Below are 16,302 nucleotides of genomic sequence, written 5' to 3'. Positions count from 1 at the left end.
CTAAATGAACTGTGATGAACTGCGAATGCTGAGGGGTGCTTCCGTGGGGAGCCAGGGTGGACAAATTGAATTCATGGAGAAGCATCTGGCAGAGCATTCCAGACGAGGCTGTCTGGAAGATTGATGGGGTCTCAGTGTTTATAAGAGTTTCTTCCCCTGCACTGTACTGCTGAGTGAAGGTAAGGATTGACAGGTGCCTGTCCCTATGAATAAAAGATGCAGAAGGACCCAGGAGGCCCTAGTGCACCGTGCATTAGAAAGCCCCACCCACTCTAACTCACACCCAGAATCCTGGCCAGTGAGACACTTGCTGCTGTGTCGTCAATACCACCCACCAACAGAAGGGGCTTTTCTTATGCAAATCCATCTAGGCACAGGGCCACCTCAGTGTGTCACCAGAGGACACTGCTGCAGTCTGAGGTTCTCAGCCAAGCACTTGTGTCTGTGACATCCCGAGTCTCCACCCATCAGAATCCCCAGGCTCAGAATTCCATCAGAGTCACTTTACAAATGCTGTCAGGTCGCCTGGGTGGATCACTGAGAACATTGTGTGGTGCCATCATGACTGTGTCTGACTGTACCGTCTGAATCTTTCCTACCAGGATCCCGAGGACACGGGGCATATTAGATTTGAAATGAAGCTGAAGAGGCAGGCGTAGCTCAGTGATAAAGTGGCTCAAGGATAAAGCGTTTGCCTTGTGTCTGGAGGCCCTGGGCTCCACACCCCTCTCACCAAAAAAGAAAAAGAAAAAAAGAAAAATTTAAAGTTGACTTGATTTTTTTTTTTTTTTTTAAGATTTGCTTCTCATTATGTGGGTGTGTGCAAATGATCCCAGGTGCCTGCAGAGGCTCAAAAAGGACATCAGATGCCTTGGTGCTGCAGTGACAGGTGATTGTGAGCCATCGGACATGAGCAAAGAGGCCCAAACTCGGGTCCTCTGCAAGAGCAGCAAGTGATCCTAACTGCTGAGCCATCTCTCGAACCCCTCGATTTTACGTAGAGATGAGGGCCCTGTCTGCGAGGCACATTTGTTCATTCCTTCCTTCACCCACTGTTCATCCCCACATCTGGGGCTCACTAAGCCTCCTCCAGGGACACGTCAACCAAAGCTGAGGACTTGGAGCACTGGAGGGAGGGTACCAGAAATCTGACAGACAGGATTGTGGGGAGAGATCTCAAGGCAAACCTTACGTAGCTCACTGTGTAAAACTAGAAAACAAACCCTAGAGGCAGAAATGGACACTGGACACCTGGCTCAGTCACCTCACAACAAAGTCCGTGGCTGTAAAGCAGATACACCCCGTGCCCGTTGTTGAATGGGCAAGGTCTTGCCTGCCCTTTCAGATCTAATTTGTCCCTCCACGGCCCCTTGTTACTGGTGAGTTAAAACACCTTTTATTTAGCCCTCAGCCTTTGGTTCCTGTCTAGCCTTCTCCCTGGACTTTACCATCAGCACATCCATCTAGCAAGGACGCCAGCCATCCTTCAAGGTCCGTCTCAGGGACTTGGGATGTTACTAGGCTGGTAAAGTATGGGGCCCGAAAGCCGTGGGAACCCAGAAGCCTTTCCAGAGCAAGAGTGGGGTTGAGAGGTGCTTAACCCAGAAAATCTTGTCCTGAGACTGGCGAGGTAGGACTGCTTCCTCTCTGGTCTGGGTCTGCATGTCCTGGTGTCCATAAGCCTTACAGCCCCCACCTCTGTCTCCCTTGAGGTGGTCACATAGCCTGGTAACCAGGACTCAAGTTAAATGTCCTCTCTCCCTGTAAGGACATATCCAGCTAGCATCTGGAATTCCTCTTCATGCAAATGAAGCATTCGAAACACTCAGCCCCAGCCAATGATGTACACTCACCCCGAAATCCCTACCCAGTCCCCAAGGTTTATATGGCCCTCGTTCACCGCCAATAGAAAGAGTTGTTTCACTGAAAACCATCTCCAGAGACGCCATTTCTCCCTTACTCCCTCACCCCAGCCCAGCTTCACTCTCTCCAGTCCAGCCCAGTGCCCACAGTGCCTGGATACCCCAAGGGGAAAAGCAGCCCCAGGGAGACAGTGCGGTGCTTGCCAAAAACACAAACCAAACCCCAACTGGGGATTAACTGGGCACGGTGACACTTGCCTGTAATACTAGCACTCAGGATATGGAGGCAGGAGGATCAGGAGTCCAAGGTCATCTTTGGCTATATAGCTTGTTCAAGGAAAGCCTGGCATACATGAAACCTTGTCTCAAGAAGGCAGGAAGGAAGGAAGGAAGGAAGGGAGGGAGGGAGGGAGGGAGGGAGGGAGGGAGGGAGGGAGGGAGGAGGGAGGAGGAGGGAGGGAGGGAGGGGGGAGGGAGGGAGGGAGGGAGGAAAAAGGGAGGGAGGGAACGGAAGGAAGGAGGGAGGGGGAGGGAGAAAAGAAGTAACAGAAGAGGAAAAATAAAAGAGGAAAAAACAAGAGAAGTATCTGTCTTGGACTGGAGTTCTCCATAGCTGGTTCTTGTGCCTGTGGCCTTTGCCCTACTTGAGTCTTCCTGGCATTAAACCTCCCATGCCCAGTACTGCCCCCAGGCATGTCCCACCCCGTGCTCATACTTTCTGCTCTCTCTGCTTCTCATTCTCACTCCAAAGGCACCCTCTAGTCTCCTCTGCTTTGCAGACAGAGAGCCTAGCCAATGTCTGGCACGTGGCCAGTCTGCTTGCACAATGGCAGTTTGTGCCAGGGCAGTGGCTCCAGGTACCCAGCAGATGTCCGCCATTTTCCTTTTATTGGTTTCTGGGTTTTGCGGAATATCACATCACGCACCTGTCACCAAACCCATTTTCAAGTACGATGACATTCATGGTATTAGTAGATTCTCACAACGTGTGACTGTCCCTGTCTAACCCCACAGCGTTAGCAGTCCCTGGAACACGAAGGGGCTTTCTGTTCCCTTAAGTGTCTGTCAACTCTCTGAAAGTTTGCTGCCTGATTCCCACAAGACTGACCGAACCCTTCCCAACCTCGCCTACAGACTCAGAGGAGCCACTGGTTCCAGAAGTGTCTAGGGCAGGCAGCTGAACATTGTTTAGCTCTCTCTGCAAGGGAACCCCTCCACTCCACGATCCTTCCTCTCTTGCTTTCTGCGATACTAGAGAACAGAGCCTCAAGCAGCCTTGAGAGTCTCATAGGCATCCAGGGCCACCCCTTGGAACTCTGTCTGGTCTCCCGCTGATCGGATGGGCAGCTTTGCTCCAGGTGCTAAGATCTAGGAAGCCCAGGAAGGGCCCTTGGGAAACAGTTCAGTCCTGGGTACCTCCCCATTGGAATCAGCTTCTCTGCTTGCTCCTCCCTCAGCCCCAGACTGTCACCCTACCACGTCACTCTCTTCCCATGCTTACCTATTTGCATGCTGTGCCCATTCCAAATGCCACCCCCCCTTCCCCAGCTCTCTAACCAACATGCTATTCTTAGTAGACACCCTGTGAATGGCTCCCTGGCTAACAGACCAGCTTCTGTTTACCCAGTAAGTCTTTCACTTGCCCACAAAGCACCCAAAAACACTGCAGTGAGCATGCCTGGTTACCCCCTAGGGACAGTGAGTACAATAGACACACACACACCACAAACATGGGTGGAAACGATCCAGGCAAGCTTGCTGAATGTCTGAAGCCTAATCCATCCTGTCTCAGAGGTCAGCTCTCTGGGCATCCCTAGGACAACACGCTTGCCTGATGTGTGAGCGGGAGGGACGAGCCAGCAGCCTTTAATCTCTGTGCGGACCCAGCCCTGCATTCATTCAACAGTGCGTTTGATCGCCGTGGTGGTAACTGTGCCATTGCAATTCTTGCTGTGTGATCTTGGGGCTGTGAGTAAGGACATGGTTTTCCAAGGAAAACCGACACGGCTACTTTAACTGGGTGACCTTGTGGTGCTGTGGGGACTTCAGCTCTCATATCAAACCATGACAGCGTCTGCAGGGCTTCTGCTCTGTGGTCCTGATGCCTCTAGCCTTCAACCCCACCCCTAACCCCTAAGCCCATGTGTCTTGGGCTGAGGACATGATTCTGCTCTGCTACCTGGCTGAAAAGATAGGTCCTCTGCTGCTCTTCATTGAAGACCTACTCTGTGCTGGATGCTTTGCAAGGGATCAATGAAATAAGCACACACAGGATGAAATCTCATACTCTTTAGATCTCAGATGCCTGTAAAAGCCATGAGCTGAAGTCATGGCCCCTACCTATGGTGTTCCTGGGAGGATATGGTAGTTAGAAGAGCTGTGGCCAAGTAGAAGGAAGAAAGGTCATTGGGGCATGCCTGGAAAGATCTGTCAGGACCACACTTTTTCCTTGCTCCATTTTTGTCTACTGTCCACTGACGTTGATGGCCTCTCCTGCTACCCTGTCCCACCAGAGTATTGGGTCATGTGACCATGGAAGAGCCTCTGAAACTCGGAGTTGAAATAAACCTTTCTGCTTTATAAGTTGATTCAGGTATTTTGTCACAGCAAAGAAGAGCTAGCTAAGACACTTCCTGTGCCCACAAGGTGGCAGAGCTGGGGTTTAAAGCCCAACTGCCCTTGTCTTCAAGTGGGCAGGCAAGAAGTTCAGGGACCAAGGAAAGTTATGAGACCTCTGTGACCACCCTGAGCATAGTGGGAAGCCAGACTGTGCCCCACCTTCACCTAGAGGTTAGTGTGGCTTCTGAAACAATGGATAGTATCATAAGGGAACAGGACATGGGAGACTGTCTGCCCAAGTACAGGAGAGCACTGAGTTCAAAGGCTCAGAGCCTCCAGCAGACAAGAGCAAGACCATGCAAGACTGTGTGCTGGATTAGAAAAGTAGAATCCTGGTATAGCTTCTAGTGAGAGACCCTCTGAGCTGGTGAGGAAGGCAGAGTAGAGGTGGACCTCTTAGGAATGGACTGCAGACCCATGTCCACTACCACCCGCTGTGCCCATCCCTCCACACCTAGCAGGAAGTGCTGATGCAGCAATCCAGCCCTCCGTGGTGGTGTCTGGGTGACCTGGGTGCCCTGGCTCTGCAGAACAGAAGTCAGTAGGTATCCCAGGAACCGTCACCTCTTCCCAGGCTCTCTTGAGGAGACAAGGCACCACCCCGTCCAGGGAATTCCTTCATCTTCTTCGCTGACTTCTGCATCCTAATGGCCCGTCTTTGTGGTGATGTGACCATCCTGGTAGGAGCATATTTTGTTTTGTTTTGTTTTGTTTAAGATTTATTTATTTTATTTATATGAGTACACTGTAGCTGTTGGCTCGGCTGTTAATAACACTGCCAGCTCTTCCAGAGGTCTTGAGTTCAATTCCCAGCAACCACATGGCAGGTGCTTTTATAGAGACCTGTGTACCTCTCCCTTCAGCTCTCTCTCCTATTGGTCTGTTGAGACAGTGGTCCCCAGGGAAGTTTTCTCGGGAATCTTGACTGCTGCCAACCATGTTGCTCGCTGACCTGGATGTCCCAGGAGGAGATGCCACAGAGTTTTGATAGCTTGCCAAACCTCCTTGCAGGCCAGATAGACAAGCTGACCCAATGATGGGAGAGAACTCACCTTGATCAAGACTGCTTGGTGATGCACACCTCTGTCCCATTTCACCCGAAACCTCATGCCAAGACGATGGACTCTGGTGGACGAAAGTGGGGGGGTCACTGGATTTTATTATTTATTCTTCTCCCCAATGTGGCCATGCTGAATAAACCCCCCTTGCCTGCTTTTCAATGTGACTGTGTCTTTAACTGGTTGATGGTGGATAGGTGGCCAGCCCTAGCTGGTTAGGACTGACAGGGTCCATGCTTTGACCCCATCAGCTGGGCTAACAGTGAAGGATTCAGAGTCAGGAGTCTGCCTCAGTGTGTTCGACCCAGCTCTCCCACCTCTCTTAGCTGTGTGACCTCGGTCTGCTTGCTTGACTCCTCTCTGCATTTGTGTATTTGTCTATAAACCAGAAGTGAGGATAGGAGGACCAGTTGCAGGTACTGTGAAGACTCAGGGTGCCGAATACTGAGTATGAACCATAGTTCTGGGTTCACAGTAAGTACTCACAGAACCTTTGCTTAGTCCCTCCTCCTCCTATTGAATATGGCTAGACACAGGGGAGAAGACTCATCTATATTTGAAGTCTATTGACGTGTCCTCTGGGTGGCCCTCTGGCAGGTAATCCCCCTATCTCAGGCCACCCCTCCTCCATCACCAGCGTCCTGTGAACCCACACGGCCCACACGCCACCTGAGGAAATTAAAAACTAGATTGGTTTTCTCTGTGTAATCAAACATCCTGCCTTGGGCCTGACCTTTTGTTCACAAGCCGTTATATAAGTGGCATTTGCTGAACCTCACCCAGGCCTCTGCTGTCCTCTGCCCAGTCCCTGGGACACAGGCTGGCATGGGGGAGGGTTCCCCAACAGGCTACTTGAGGTGTCCCTGCTGTCCAGGGCCAGCCAGGGGTCCCCCATGTTATGGAATCCCAGTGTGGGGTTCTCACTTCCATCTAAACCCACGTGCAATGGAACCTCGGTGGTTGTCAGTGGACTCTCCACAGCCATCCTGGTTTCCCTGTCTTTCCTATGCCTGCGGTTGCTTCCATGTTCAGGTCCTCTCTCTCCCCCCTATGAGGAGACCCTCCCTGCTTCCCAAGGAACCCTTTCCTCTTTCCTGGATCCACTTCTTCTCTGCCCAGCCCACACGTGGGAAATGCCAGGCAGGTTCCTGCCTAGCATTCATCTGGCTGTGGCCCGGGCCCCCTTCTCTCCTTGAGGGTCTGTAGTCTCAAGTCACATGGGTATCACACACCTGCAAACAAACCTCCAAAGCCTCAAACCAGAACAGCCCTGCCCGGCTCAGATACCCTACGCCCAACCTGTTTTCCCAGCCAGAGGTTGGGTTCCTGCTCTTTGATTTTTTTTTTTTTAAGACGGGGTATCATGTAGCCCAGGTTAGCCTCTCACTCACTACATTAGCTAAGGTTGACCTTGAACTTCTAGAACTCCTGACTCATTTCCCTACCAAATGTTGGGATTGTATGAGTGTACATCACACCCCACTTACACAGTACTGGGGACAGACACAGGGCCTCGTGCATGCTAGAGAAGCACTCTACCTACTGAGCCACATCCCCCCACCCCAGGTCCCTGCTTTTAACCTCCAGGTGGCTTCTGAGTGAGAGCATGAGCGGTGTCCTTGTCCCACCTTCAGACAGCCTGTAAGAGACATGTCTCCGACATGTCTACACCTGCCTGGATATGAGTTCTATGGATCTGGGTCCTTATCCTGCTAGCTGGCTTTCCAGTACCTAGAACAGAGCCTGGTACACATAGTGGATGAGTGTTAAATCTTTGTGGGACCCTGCTGCCCCTTGAACAGCCCTGAATCTACAGGAGAGCCCAAAGTGTGTTTCTGCTACACCATGTTGTAATCTGTCCTCTCTTGGGACATGGGTTTCTGTCGGGTTTCTGTTAGACACGTGAGCGTGTCTTAGGGAATGATCGTCCATCCTTCCTGAGTTGTGACATCATGGAAACTACGTCATGGGCATTCCCTGAAGGAATTGCCTTAGCATCCTCTGCCCCAAAAAAACATTTAAGAACGATCTGAACTTAGCCAAGGAAGAAGACCTCAAGAAATACCACTCTCACCCCCACCTGCAACCATCTCCCGAGTAAGACTGAGGCCAAGAGAGGGAACACCTTAGTGTCACAACACAGCTGCCCTGTGAGGAGACAGACAGTGTTATTCAGGGCTTCCACATAGCCATGTGGCTCATATGGTAGCCACTTGGGTAACACGCAGAGGCGCTGAGGCAGAGGGTTGCTGGCTCACAGTGAATTGTTTTGCCCAAGAAACGCTAACAGGAGGTGGGAGCTGCTGGGGTGCAGAATGCCATTCCCAGTGACAGGAGTTTAAGGGAAGTGATGGCGGAGAGAGGACCAGGAAGTGTCTCAGAGCCCAGCGTGTGAAGCAGCGGCTGAGGACAGATTACAACATAAGTGCACCAAGAAAAGTGGGCAACCAGACATGGTGACGCAAGCCTGTGACCCCAGCACTCTGGAGTCAAGGCAGGAAGATCAAGGAGAGTTGAAGTCTAGCCTAGGCTACATAGCAAGATCCCCTCCAACCCCGATCTCAAAACAAATGGGAGGAATAAAGGACATGCTCTCTGCCTCTGCATTTTGGGTTAGTTCTGCAGAGAGCGGTTCTGCTCTTCCAAGACAGGGTGGAGGACCCAGGGTCCTAAAGAGGGTGGCGGATCCAGGGTTCTAAAGATCCAGATTCAAATTCTGCCTCCATTTCCAAGTCACACGCTGCAGGACATTTTAGTCATGGAAAATGAACCCTGTGTCCGGCAATATTCCCATAAATGCTGAGAGATTCACATGACCCAGTGATGTCATGGCTGCCTTATTTTGTGTCTATGACATTTGCACAAAATAAAAAAAATCCCCCACACCTACTTTCCCCAGAATTTGTCCCTGTCATGAAGCAACACGTGGCTCTAGTTCAGACCCGAAGCCCATGCTGTGAAGAGATCTGTCACCACTATTTGGTTCCCCAGAACTAACAGTGCTGGTGATAGGTGATGGGCCAGAAGATCCCACTAAGCACGTCATGGGCATTGAGTCAACTCATACACCAGGACAGGGCGTGATCATTTCCCACTTTGCAGGTGTGAAGACTGAAGCAGAGGGAAGACAGGAAGACTGTCTGAGTATCATAGCTCAAGGATGCCGGACATAGAGTTCAAACCCCTGTGTGCAGCTCCATCTGTACTGTCCTCTGTCCTCAGAGATTAGGGTCTCCTGCTCCATGAGTGGCCCTGAGAGAGAGCAGAGCAGGCTAGGAAGGAATAGAAAGGGTGGTCCTGCCTTCACACAGCTTGGCTCTCCTAGCAGGAGACTCAGCGTTGCATGAAACCCTTGGATTGTAGAGCAGGAATTAATTAGGTGGATTAGTAGCCAAACATCAAAACAAGCCAGGAAACACCGGCTCCTCTGCAGAATCAACAGACTTCAGAGGGAAGCATAGCTTCCTTTGTGAGGTCAGATGAATGGCGCCCACAGTAAAAGCCACAGTAAGGGGCTATTTTGCAAACCTCTGACACTTGGTGGGGCTGTTTGTTACTGCAGCATAACCTAGCCTATCCTGACCAATACACCCTCTTGATACTGAGTTCTAAGTATGCCCTGTGCATTGGAAGAAAAGTTTAGAGAGTTCAGGCAACTTCCATCTGCTGCCTTGCTCCAGAGCTTCGGTAGTTGAAATGTTAGTATCACCCTTTTGGTCCATGTACTCTGCATCCTGGATGCTGTGCAATTGTCTGTATGTGCTAGCCAGTGTGTGAAGCCTTCATCCACTGAGTGCCCTGCTCATAAAAGATTAAACCCCAAATCTCCATAGGATATTGACACAGTCCACAGTAAGCAGTTGGGAACATACTCTTGGGATTGAGGGTAACTTCCAGTCAGTTTTTAGAGGGTCCAGTCTGGTTGTTAAAATGATCAGAAAAAGCCTGGCTGGGGCTGGCTCTGCAGTGATGGGTGTTACTGCCTCCTACACTGTTAATTTAAGCAGAGCAACTTGGTGTCTATAAAGCAGCCATCCTCACTAGTGCTCAGATTACAATGGACAAATGGCTTTTATACAGAAACCCCTAAAAAAAAAAAACATTTTATTTGAATGAACAGTCATCTAATCCATAATTTTAAACTCTTTTTCTAAAATTTGTCTATTTTATGTATTTGGATGTTTTGCCTACATGTATGTCTGTGCACCACATGGGTGCAGTACCAAAGGAGGCCAGACGAGGGCGATAGATCTCCCCAGAAGTCTATCACAGATGGTGGTGAGCTGCCGTGTGGGTGCTGGGAACTTGCCCTGGGTTCTTAATTGCTGAACCATCTTTCTAACCCCAATGTTAACCTTTTTTAATCTGCAGTTTAGCTTCAGTTCTGGAACTGTACCCAACATTTTATAGGAAGGATTAGAGGGTCTAGTTAGAATTCTTTTTCTAAGTTTGTTTCCCCATGTGATAGATAGATAAAAAGTCTTGCGTGCGCTCGACTGGCCAGGAAGAACGACGCTGCAACAGGATCCTTCTGCACACGTTTATAGGGAGAGCTTGATTGTAGAGGCGAAAAGACCTCGAGCCCAGAACTGGTGCTGCTTTTATAGGCCTAGGACAGGCGTTCTCTCTCATCTGATTGGTTAACTTGTCTCTCATCTGATTGGTTAACTTGTCTCTCATCTGATTGGTTAACTTGTCTCTCATCTGATTGGTTAACTTGTCTCTCATCTGATTGGTTAACTTTTGTCAATTCTCAAAACCTCACCTTGGCAAAAGAACCTTTACTGGCTATGTATGTGTGGTGGCCAGCTGTAGCCAACTGCCACTCTGCAACTGCCACTCTGTAACTGCCACTCTGTAACTGCCACTCTGTAACTGCCACTCTGCAACAGCTTCCCACAAAAAAGGGCATGTCAAAACTGTGTATTGAGAAGCCAGTGTCAGCGTATCAGTGGACATAGTGGTGCTACATGTGGAAACTCAAGCTAGGTAGAGAAAAGCCTTCCAGGATCAGGGCATAGTATGTCTAGGACATCAGCTCAAAACATGCCGTGTGAGAGAGAGTGGAGGCTAGGGTAGCCCAGAATTTCAACCCATAAGGATCCCAATACCAGCCCTTATGTGACAAATCTCCCAGTTTTATGGTCAGGAAACCAAGAACCACAGACACCCCAGCCATCCTGATACTGGGCATGGATCCATGAGCCTGGGAGCCCAAGTCTGCACAATTGACCATAAAGGTTCATGTAGCCAGAAGGTGGCAGCAGATCAGATGCTCATGAATGCATACATGCTTACACAAAACAGTCTTTTAATCAGTGACGTATTGTTCTCCCATAAGAATGAATGAAAGGCTAACCCAAGCTACCATGTGGGATGAACTTGAAACACTATGGAAAGCCAGTCACAAAACACAACTTATGTGATTCCATCTGTAGGCAACGTCTAAAGAGAGAAAGTAGGTGTGCGGGGCTGGGAGAGGAGAGTGACTAATGGGTACTTTGTTGCTGTGTTTGTGTGTGTGTGTGTGTGTGTGTGTGTGTGTGTGTGTGTGTGTGTGTGTGTGTATAGACTACAGATGTGGCTCAACTGTTCAAGCACTTGCAAGCATGCATGAAATGCTGGGTTCTGTCTCCAGCATCACTTATGCCTGTGATCCCAGAACTCTAGAGGTAGAGATAGAAAGATCAAATCCAGACTCAGATACATAAGCAAGCTCAAGGCTAGCCTGGGCTACGTGATACCCTGTCTCAAAACTGTGTTTGTGCATCTTAGTGAATATACTGAAAACTAGTGACTTATACATTTTGAAAGGACAATTTTTGAAATTATTATTATTTGTTTGGGGTATACAAGAGGATTAAAGAGATACGGGCTTGTGCTAGGGTACTTTTGGGGATATCACAGGACAACTTGTAGAAGTTACTTCATCTATAGGCAACAGCACCACTCCTGGTCTGGGACCCTGTGCTGAATAAAAAGGAGAACAGAGGTTGAGCACAAGCATCCATGTTTCCATGTTTCCTGACTCTGGATGCACTATGACCTGCTGCCTCGTGACCCTGCTACCATGCATTCCCTGATATGATAGACTGCACCCTCAAACTCAGAGCCAAAATAAGCCCTCCAGTCCTCAGTTGCTTCTGTCCAGCACTTTGACACAGTAACAAGAGAAGTGACTAAAACACCTTTAACATCTACAGCCAACCTGCAGGCCATTCACTCTCATTCCCACCAGCCTACCTGTCTTTCACCTGTCAAAATCTGGAGTTTCGGTGTGGAATCCCTTGCAGCTAGCTACAGGCTTTCCTGTGATTTGGGTCATAAAAAACGGATGGGTTTATATGCGATTGAAAAGATTCGACTTCTGCTGCCTGGAGTGTTCCTAAGCCACTCAGTTCCTTTGAGTAGCATTGTGGGGCTAGAGTGTTCTAGAAGCTACCAGTGTGCCTCTTATTCTGCTGTCCATAAGTGGAGACATTTGGTTTCACTGGAAGCGGCAGCAAAGGGCTGAAAGAGGCAAACACCACTTTGGTGGCTTGTTCCAGGGCTGTGGCTTTAGGAGTCAGCCTGAGAGTCTAGTTCTTCATCCCTCCACATGACTGTATAACTCCTTTATTACCCTTTTATAAGTGCCTCTCTGATCAGAGACAGAGTCTGGAAATAAACAAACTCAGAATTTCTCAACAAGCGCTGTTGACATTGGGTTATCCTTGGCTCCTCCTATGAGATGTTAGGAGTCACTGTCTTTCTCTCCTGGAAATAACATCACTGGACAGTCATTATTAATATTCTCTGAGGTGAAAAATCACCTCCAGATGGAAACCTTTGGTCTGGAGAATCATGGGTGCAGGGGCTGAGGGATCTTAGAGGAGAGTGTGGCACCCCCTTCCTTGACCACCTCTTCTGAGGGTGCACCCCCTACCCACCCACATCTCTCTCCTTCTGTATCTTGCTTTATGGTCCTTACTTCCTCCTGTCAGCCTATGGTTTTCTTTAATCCTGTGAACGGAGGTTGCACCCGTATGTATGTGGGGGTCAGAGGACATTCTTGTATGTTGGCTCTAGCCTCCCTCCTTGTTTGAGGCAGAGGCTCTTTGCTTGCTGATTTTATGCGCCAGGCTAGAAAGCCCGTGGTCTTCTGAGAATTCTGTCTCTACCTCCCATTATGCCACAGTAGATCTGACATTACAGATACACGTGTCCATACCCAGCTTTGCATGGGTTCTTGGGATTCGAACTCAGGTCCTCCTGTTTGCAGGCAAGCACCTTACCCATCGTGATAGCACTGTAGCCCTATTGCTTTCCTTTGGTGATCCTCACCCCCTGGCTTTATCTTAGATGGTCTGTTAGTTTATTATTGCCCATGCTTAATCTGGAGAAAGTCAAGAGCAGACCTGCCGTCCTCCTCACAGTGAGCCTGGACCCAATGTGTGGGCCACAGTAAGGTTTTAGCTTATGGCTGCTGGATGAATACATTCTTAGAATCAAGTGTGGTCCAGCCATTTGAAAGTGTTCTATGATGTTACCATCCACAGATATGTTGACCTATTGTCATAGCTACTCTGGGTTATATGTGGCCTGTGTGCTACAAGTTAGACATGTCTACTACAGAAATCCATTAGGGGTTCACAAGAGAAGTGATTTAAAAGGTATTCACTCTGCTCTGGATAACCAGATGGACGATTCCTGTTCTCAGTCTCTCAAACTCAAAAAAGAAGGAAGCTTGGGTGCAATAAAGTCCAAGAGAGCGTCGGGATCCACCTCAGGGCTTCCTGGTCCCAAGCTGGATCTGCAGAACCCATGTAAAACTGGACATGGTCATGTTCATTAGCAATCCCATATCTCCTATAGCATTATAGGAGGTGGAGAAAGAGGCCACAAAGCTCACAGGCTAGCTGGCCTGGTGCATAAAAGCAGCAAACAAGAGTCTCTGTCTCAAACAAAGTGGAAGGCTAGGACCAACACACTAGGGCCTGTGTGGGAACATCAGCCTGCCCCTCAGGATTCAAGGATGGCTTGAAGAGTCTGGGCCTGACCCAGGAAGACTGACTCAGGATGAGCATGGCCTCCAGAGCTGAACCTGACAAAATAAATCAGCCAGGATATCCTGGAGCTCATCTGAGCATCCAGGCTGACTTGTTCAACCAAGGACTCACTGCATCCAAGACCCCCAGAGAATTTCTATCTTTTCCAATTTGTAGAGCTATGAAGCAGCTGTTCTTTGGTGGCCTCCAAACTATTTCTTTCTCTTTCCGGAAAGAAACCACAATCCCAGCCTCTCAACACCCATCCGTCCCTCCCTGAGAGCAGCTACAGAAAACATAGTCCCCAGGAATTTCTCCTTCCTTGGCTCGCCACACAACTGTAAGAAAACTCTAGAACTGAACAAGGTTCTGGCGGTCTCCCTTCCCCACCCACCGTGGCCACAAGCAGGGATTCAGTTTTCAGCCTGGGTTCCTTGTACTTATGTAAGAAAGTCTATTGTTTCCAAATGTATTGAGTCTCTCTATAAATCAAACCCCAGATCTTGACTCTCATTCCAGGGAAAACTCACAAGATGATTCCACACAAATAAATCACCAGAGGGTGGGAATGTCAGAGAAGGAGCAAAACCATTCAGACTCACACCCTGGGAACATAGCTCTCCCAACGACTTCTTGGTACCCGAGAGCAATCATGTACCTTCTCTAAGATCCAATAGCTAACTGGTATTTTACGTGACATCATTTTAAAGCTCAGTTGGCTGAAAAGGATTAATTTAATGTGTGGAGTTCATTTGTGTACTGTTTTTTTTCCTTTGCTTGTTTATTTATCCCACTGCTAAGGATGAGACCAGGGTCCTGCATATAACTAGTATATGCTCTTCTGCCGAGCAAGGCCCCCAGCTACATTACACACGAAATCATGACACCTTCTTTCTTAAATGTCATCACTTTGAAGGCATGCTTTGTTTATAGTTTTTTGGTTTGTGGGTGGTTGTTGTTGTTGCTGTTGTTGTTTTGAGTCAGGAGTGACCATGTAAAAAGCTCACGATGTGTGACATGGCCCCAACCACATCAAGGACCGAAATGCCTCAGACCCCTGGGGATGGCAAAACCTTCCTTGAACGAGAGGCTGAGTCAGTAGCAAAGCCCTCCCCTGTTCCAAGCACAAGTATCTACAAACAGCTGGCCAGCGTGTGCAGAAACTGCATAGGGAGCTGAAGGTCAGTGAGGGATGCAGGATGCCCTGTCTCCATATACGTGTACTTAGAAGAGACTGCATTTTGTCAGATCTTCTCCTGCATCTTTCCCCTGAAACGTTCAACCTCTCCTTGGGATCGTCAGATAGCTTTCTTTGGAAGGTATCTCAGGGCCAGCCAGACCCCACTGGCCACCTTGCCAAAATTCACAACTGGCACTGAGATTGTAGGTGACCCAGTCTTGGGGAGAGGAACCTAAGAGAGGTTTCAACCTCCTTCCTCCCTGAGTTGATATCCTTGTACAGTTCCTTAGTAACTGCGCCTATTTCTTTATGCTCAGGGCACTCCCCTGTCCCAGACTGGTCTGCAGTGAAGATACAGTGACATAAGAATGTTGGACAAAGAAAATGGAAGTCCAAGTTCAGGGATTGCCTCTCTCTTCCTCTTCACATCCCTTGCCTGAGCCTGGGTCTTGCTCCAATGAAGCCTTAGCCGTCCATGCAGACAGCCCAAGTTTGGCTCCCTGAAGGAAATGGAATGCTTTGGCAAATTCAAACCATCTTAGGAAACTCAAACACTGCCTTATTTTTAATGGCCTTTCTGGGCCTATTTCTGAAGGTATGCCCTGTTAGCAAAGCCAACCAACCGTCTACTTGAGTTTGCTGAGTCGGAAGGGTGGGGACTTGGAGCTGACTCGGAGTTGAATTCTGGTTTGGATTTCTGCTGTTTAGTCTGAGAAAGTCTTGGAGGCCACAGGGACCTCGATCTCCTCATCCATAAAATAGCTGTGGGTGGCTAAAGATGGCCGGACTCTTTGTTGCTGTTCCCGTGGAAAGGTAGACCCTATTTCCTTCCCTTAAATCTAGATGAGCTTCACTAATGATAGACATTGAATGGAGCAGAAACACGTTCTGGGAGTTCAGAGTCTGGGTTACCACACTGGAACTCAGGTACCCCATTGGAAAGAAATCCCAACAGCCTGCAGAAGACCACAGCAAGTGTCACAGCTGACATCCAGGTGTCAGAGATTCCTGGCACGTGTGTCTTTTAAGCACCAGGCAGAGCTAGGATAGGTCATCCCCACCCACCCATCCAACTCAGCAGGCTTTAGAGCAAAACCAATCAACAGTTGTTTTCCTAGAGAGCTCTGGAGTGGGGGGATTCTCAGCGATGGCTCAGACACAGAGGTGACTAGGCTCCATCCTGCTGTGTACAGTGCTTTGTGCATCACCAGCCACTGGGAACACACACATCAAGATCCTGATGTCCAAGGCAAGGTTTTTGTGGTCCTGAGGTCATAGCCTGTGGTAGCAAGAGCGCAAATGTGCCAATCCCATGAGGGATAGCTGTATCTTCCCCGCTCCTCACTAACAGTCTCTCCCAGGTCTTCTGACCACAGAAGATGGACCTCCCTGTCCAGCAAAAGAAGCTGCTGATAATTGGGCTAGCCTGGTCTAGGCAGGGGCAGAGAGTATGAATCCCACTGTTGATGCCCTTGACCCTACTGGCATTTATTCCTTCTAAAGCAACTTGAGCCCAGCAGGCTGCCAAGGGCAAGGTGGGTTCCTGGGGAATCCTT

The 16,302-nt window shown here is 49.2% G+C and overlaps 1 long non-coding RNA gene across 1 annotated transcript in view; it reads right to left on the bottom strand.

The window, feature by feature from the left end:
* Gm46875 overlaps window positions 1-16,302 on the bottom strand; it is a 67,365-nt gene that overhangs the window by 31,382 nt on the left and 19,681 nt on the right. Inside the window, exon 1 of the long non-coding RNA XR_003955299.1 lies at window positions 1-16,302. This exon is cut by the window's left edge and continues 13,733 nt beyond it; it is cut by the window's right edge and continues 19,681 nt beyond it. This is a non-coding gene — a long non-coding RNA (predicted gene, 46875).

This window comes from Mus musculus, chromosome 4 (genome assembly GCF_000001635.26).
Source record: "Mus musculus strain C57BL/6J chromosome 4, GRCm38.p6 C57BL/6J".
Lineage (NCBI taxonomy): Eukaryota > Metazoa > Chordata > Mammalia > Rodentia > Muridae > Mus > Mus musculus.
This window is presented reverse-complemented; position numbering and strand designations above follow the sequence as displayed.